This window comes from Sus scrofa, chromosome 16 (genome assembly GCF_000003025.6).
Source record: "Sus scrofa isolate TJ Tabasco breed Duroc chromosome 16, Sscrofa11.1, whole genome shotgun sequence".
Lineage (NCBI taxonomy): Eukaryota > Metazoa > Chordata > Mammalia > Artiodactyla > Suidae > Sus > Sus scrofa.
In genome coordinates, this window is record NC_010458.4 from 22983675 (window position 1) to 22989674 (window position 6000).

Here is a 6000-nt window from a genome sequence, read left to right on the forward strand (position 1 = left end):
GGTTCATCATCCAGCAGGTTATCACCGAGGGTGACTGGGACGTGATCCTGTTGGGATTTGGTATAGAACATGCACCTCAGAGTTATCTGGCCCTAGGAGTGAGGGAGCTGGGCGGGGTATTTATACCCATGCCCACTTGGCTTTGGCTGAAGGCTGCTTCCCGAGCATTAATTCTCTGGCATTTCTGTCCTGCCATTCAAGTGGCACAGTGGGCTTGGGAGGACTTTACTCTTATGCAAAGAATTGCTGGTGCTGGTCATTGGAAGTCAGGCTGCTGAGTATTGCAATGGCCTGTGCCCAGAGCTGTGTCCCAGCCATACCTACTATGGTGGTGAGTGGGCACTGGAGGATGTTGGTGGGGCTGGAATGGGGATCATGAAATATTTCTCTCTCTCTTCGGGCACCTCCATAGACGAGGCCTTCCTGAGATTGTTGGAAACAAATTGATCCTCAGAATATGACTTACAAGTTAAGTGGCATTGAGGGGTGGAGTACATAATGAAAATGATGATGACAGTGAGAATAACACATTGTTGTTACTTATTTTTATTTGTTTTCACTTAACGATAAGCATGGCTTCCTCATTTTCCCCACGAGGAAACAGGATTTAGAGAAGTTGAGGAACTTGTCTGAGGACACACAGGTGGAATGGTAGAGACAGGGTTTGAATGCTGGCTTTTCTGACTCCGTTATCACAAACTCCTGAAAGTGCAAAAGGTTTAACACAAACCCTTCCCTTTCTCGTTCCGTCTCTCCTCCCTCATCCTTCTTTTCTCTTTTGACAAATATTTTGAGTACTGACTATGTGCCAAACTCTGTTTTAAGCACCACATAGCACAGAAACAGTTTCAAGCATTTTTGATCCAGAGAGTTCCCCAATCTCATCCTTAAAAACCATTTTCCTGCAGTTCCCATCCTGGCTCAGTGGTTAATGAATCCGACTAGGAACCATGAGGTTTCGGTTCGATCCCTGGCCTCGCTCAGTGATTTAAGGATCCGGCGTTGCCATGAGCTGTGGTGTAGGTTGCAGACGCAGCTCGGATCCCGCGTTGCTGTGGCCCTGGTGTAGGCCGGTGGCTACAGCTCCGATTAGACCCCTTGCCCGGGAACCTCCATATGCCGCCGGAGCGGCCCAAGAAAAAGGCAAAAAGGCAAAAAATCAAAACAAAAACCAAAAACCATTTTCCTTTCCCAGGTGCTCCCCTAAGTCCTAGGGGCCCTGGCAAATGTAAAAATGGAGGCTTCGTACCATGTCTAACTATTTAAAAGTTATAAAAATCAAGCTGACCAACTGTTAAATAAAATATGCTCCATCCTCCTGCCTTGATAAATATACCTGCACAGAGGCCACGTTGGAATTAAAATCTGTGGCCTCCTGGAGTGCCGTGCATGAAAGTGGTGGCTTAGGGGTGTGGACTCCAGCCCGAGGCCTGCTCCCTGTCTGCCGTCTTGTCCTTCCCTGGCAGCTCTGGTCTGTCCCTCCAAGCTCCATCCCAGCAGACAGCCACCCTGTGGCCCCTTCTTGGGTTCAGGGGTGTGATTACCGGAGGTGTGGGCAGCCCTTGAGAGAACTGGCTCGGGGAAGGCCCTGGAAGTGGGTCAGGAAATTCCGGGGATGCTGGTACCCAAGGTACAGGCTGGCAAAGAAGATGCAGGCTCCACGGGGCCGTGTGTCTATGGAATAAGGCTTGGCCAGTGGAGGACCTGGCGTGCTGGGTCCCGGGGGCCCCTCTTTTCTGGGACTAAGACCAGTCCTGCTCCCTGTTCTAGTCTCTCTTCTAAAGCTGACTTTGATGTGCTTTTTTTTGAGATTTGGTCATCTGAAGATTTTCTTTTAAAAGAAAATGTGGAATTCATTTGTTGAACAGATGGAGGGTCAGTTGAGGTAGACAGAGGATGAATGTGTCAGGAGGTGGAAGGGTGGCCTTGTGGAAGGAGACCTGCTGGCCCCGCTTGCTGGGCCTTGATGCATTCAGCATTCAGCGGCTCTGGTCTGTCGAGGGGGACGATAGGCAGCCTGGTCCTTTGTCTTGAGATCTGCTGGGTTCCTCCCTTCCAGATTTCTGGACATGGGTGAGATGCCAGCAGTATTGGCTCTTCAGCCTATTTACTCTCTAGCTATAATGAACCAAAGTTCTGGATTAAGTCCTGAAACACACACATATGCAGTGCTTGCCTTTCCTGGGTCAGATGATCCTGGGGGAGTCAGATGGAAGAGTATCTGACCTGAACAGCCCCGTTCATGCTAGTGTGTGTTCCTCTCACTCCCCTGGGGGAGGTAGGTGCTTTAACACCTGCTAAAACTAGGACTAGGACACATGCTAATGCACTCAGTAGGTGATGCTCTTTATTAATTCAGTTAGTATGAATGGAAGGTCTATGTACTGGTTCTGTTTCCCCTTCAGGTGGTTTTTATCTTCTGGGCACAGGTACCTACCCACACGTGTGCCTCATGGGGACTCACCAGGAGACCCAGGATGGCAAGAGCCTATTTACCATACACCTTCAATGTCATGGCTCGTGGGCACTGGGATGGGCAGAATTCCACAGTCGCACCGGGCTCATTGGGCAAGAGTTCTATGGGTGCCTTGAGGAACCCCTGCTGATGAACATTGGTGGTCGCCCCATGGGTTCTTGCAGGATGGAGATCAGCTAGGAAGCAGAGCCAGATCCCATTGGTCTTTGACTCCCACGAGGGCCCAAGTGGAGCTCAGACTACAGGCCTGGCCAAGCCAAGAGAGCTCCTGGCAGACCTTGATCAGCTGCAGACACCAGCATTGAGGGCTTCCGGGCAAGACCCGGAGGATCTGCATGTGGCACAAGGATCTGCACGTAGGAATCACGGGGACCTAGGACCTCCCTCCTGCTTCGTGCCACCACTGGGTAAAAACTCTTCCCCCAGAGGTCATCTTGGAAAAGAGTGGGCACGTTGGGGAGGAAAATTGCAGGGCTGAAATATTCAGGAGACTTGAAATTATTGGGTGGGATGACATTGAATTCTCCATCTCTGCCTGGCAAGGTGAAGGGCTCAGGAGAAAGATTAGATCCATTATAGAAAATAATGAAGCTGCATTTTCTTTGTGTAACTAAACGTAGGGGAATTTTGGACTTGATCAAATTGTCTTTGCCCTGTACCTGTTCACCCATATCTGCGTGGATGAGTGTGCATGTGTGTGTACTGCTCCCCGCCCCCCGACATAAAGGCACTTCTGTAAGCTTTCCCTTGCCACCACCTTCCCCCAAGCATCTGTACCCAGAAAAGTATCAGTGAAGCATGTCTACTCACTGAGGATTTCTAAGGGGAGATGAAGGAGCTTTCATTGCATAGCCCACAGCAAACAGGCTCATTGTCCCCCTCAAGTGCTGTATTTCATCATTTCTAAGATGCACCTTCTTCATATTGGAATACTGATCTCTCTCCCTTTTTTTCTTCTGTCTTGTTTGTTTGTTTGTTTTGGTCTTTTTAGGGCCACACCCATAGCATATGGAGGTTCCCAGGCTAGGGGTCTAATTGGCGCTTAGCTGCTGGCCTACACCACAGCCAGAGCAACGCAGGATCCGAGCCACATCTGTGACCTACACCACAGTTCACAGTTCACACCACAGTTCACGGCAATGCCGGATCCTTAACCCACTGAGCAAGCAAGGGATTGAATCCGCAACCTCGTGGTTAACCACTGAGCCATGATGGCAACTCCTGGAATACCTCTATCTCTAAAACCAGAACCTGTCTTACTGTGATGGTGTGTCGTAGTATATTTGGCAGCATTTTCATGGCAATTCATAAGACTGTGCTGTGTCTTACATTGGCACCTTCTGATATTTGATATATCCTTATAGCCTCTGTTTTGCTGTCCTTCCTGCCAGAGATTTACCCACTGAGGGCGCTGAGCAGAGTAATGCAAAGTACAGCTCTAGAGTCAGACCACTGCTTACCTGCTCCACCACTCACGAGCCAGTGACCTTGGACAAATTACTGAACTGCTCTGGGCCTCTGTTTTCCCATCTGTGAAATGGGGATAATATTGCTGACCACTTCATAGGGCTCATAAGTATTCAATGAGTTAATAGAGATAAAGAAATTAGAACAGTGCCAGGGAGTGCTAAATACTAGATAAGGAGCTGCTCTTACATTTTTTACATCATTAGGCCCCTCTCACACAGCCCAGTCTCCTGTTGCCTGTTGCTGTTTCCTTCCTTGTTTTATGGATGGTTGTTCAGTGACCACTGTTTGCTATTTGCACACCCTTTGAGAACTTGCCTCTCCTCCCCAAGTGGCTTACCCGAATATCTCTTCTAAACAAATCTGTTCTTACCTTTGAGCAATAATCAGAGTTAAAAATTGCTCAATGTGGGAATATTTTTATCATATATTCTTTGGCATCTATGGTGGATGCAAGAGATGCTGAGGTATGAGCTTGATGAGAGTGGAGGAGGTTTGTTGGGGAGCAGGAGAGGGAGGATGGGAAAAATACGTTGGAACCAGATGGCCATTTGAAAGAGCAGTAGGGTGTGTCTCCAGCAGATCTCCTGTAGCCTTTGTGTTTGACAGCAGCCATCCATGCTATGGACCCCCAATTATACTGGGTGGCCCATGTAGGGTGGATAGATTTTCCCACTCTTCAGATCACTCTTTTGGGGTGACAGCTGCTTCTTCCCATATATCAGGGTGGTCCTAGAAGACAAGTTTGTGGATGTGAACTGAGAGATTAAGTTGGGCTTAGGTGAGAGGTGGAGATTCAGGAATACAGTTTCAGATATAGGGGCCTTAGAGAAGACAAAAACAATGAGACACCCCAGCACATCTGGGTCCAAGGTGTGTCAGAGGCCTGAATGCCCTCGTAAGGTTTTCCAGACCCTCCGTGCTGGAGTTTGCAATAGTGGCAGCCCTGGTTTTTTTCTTCAGTGAAAACTAATCACTGGACAAAACAATCAGCTCTAGCACATGGAAACTTTCTGCTGTCTGGTGTCAGTGCTTCCAGCTCCAGAAATCAAACACACTAGAAGCAGAATGTGTCTTGGCCCAGGATGAGCAATACCCCAAATGGTCAGTACCCCACCCTTGAGTTCATTTTGCTGGTGACCTTGTCTACAAGAGCAAATAGCTTTCTAGCTGGTCACCTCTGGACCACAGAGTTTTTGAATGGGAATTCAAAACTATATATGTATTTTTGGTTTTATTTTGGGTTTAATGAGTCAATGCTTTATTTTGCAGTGAGTGTTTATAACCAAGCCTAAATGTGCGTAGGGTCCTGAGCTCCCCCCCTACCCCCACCCCACAACTATTTCCTATTTGTTCCCAGAAAAATTCCAAGGCCAGATTTTGTTATAGCAACCAGAGGCAAATAGCAAGACGGTAATGAAGAGCAAACTCAGGGAAAGGGTTTCCCTCCAGTGTGGCTTGAGTTTCTGTCAGGTGTCCCTCATCTATGTAAAGCCCTGGAAGGCAAGGGTTAGCCCTGCGGTCCCTATGCATTTCCAGGCAGGGCATCTCACAGGTGGCTGGACCGGGTGCCAAAAGGCTGACTTCTCAGTTTTGCTCCTCAGGCTTTGCACCTGCCGTGTGTGGATCTTTATTTTTGTAGTGATTTTTTTTAAAGTTGAGTGTATTGAATTATTATTATTCCCTCATGCTTTTCCTCTGAGTAGTTTAATAAACAAGCCTGTTGTTTCTATCCTCAGTTGTCTCCTCTGATGCTCTTTGGAAGAAGGCAGGGTATGTATGAGTAAGCACACCAAACAACAAGACACGAGAGTCTTCAAGTATCTGCCCACAATGTCCTTCATACTGTTCCTTTCCTCTTTGTCATTGTCATGATGCTGCTGTGAGGTCAGACTCCTTGCCCATTGGTAAAACCACCTCTGGTTTCCCTACAATCTAGCCTTCTTGCTGAAAGCGCTTTTGAAGTTTTGAGTCATTTGTTTTCAGTGTTGGCTTTGAGTTGGCAGCGTGTTGGTAAATGTTCAACAACTGCCTCTCAAAAATAAAATTTACCTGGA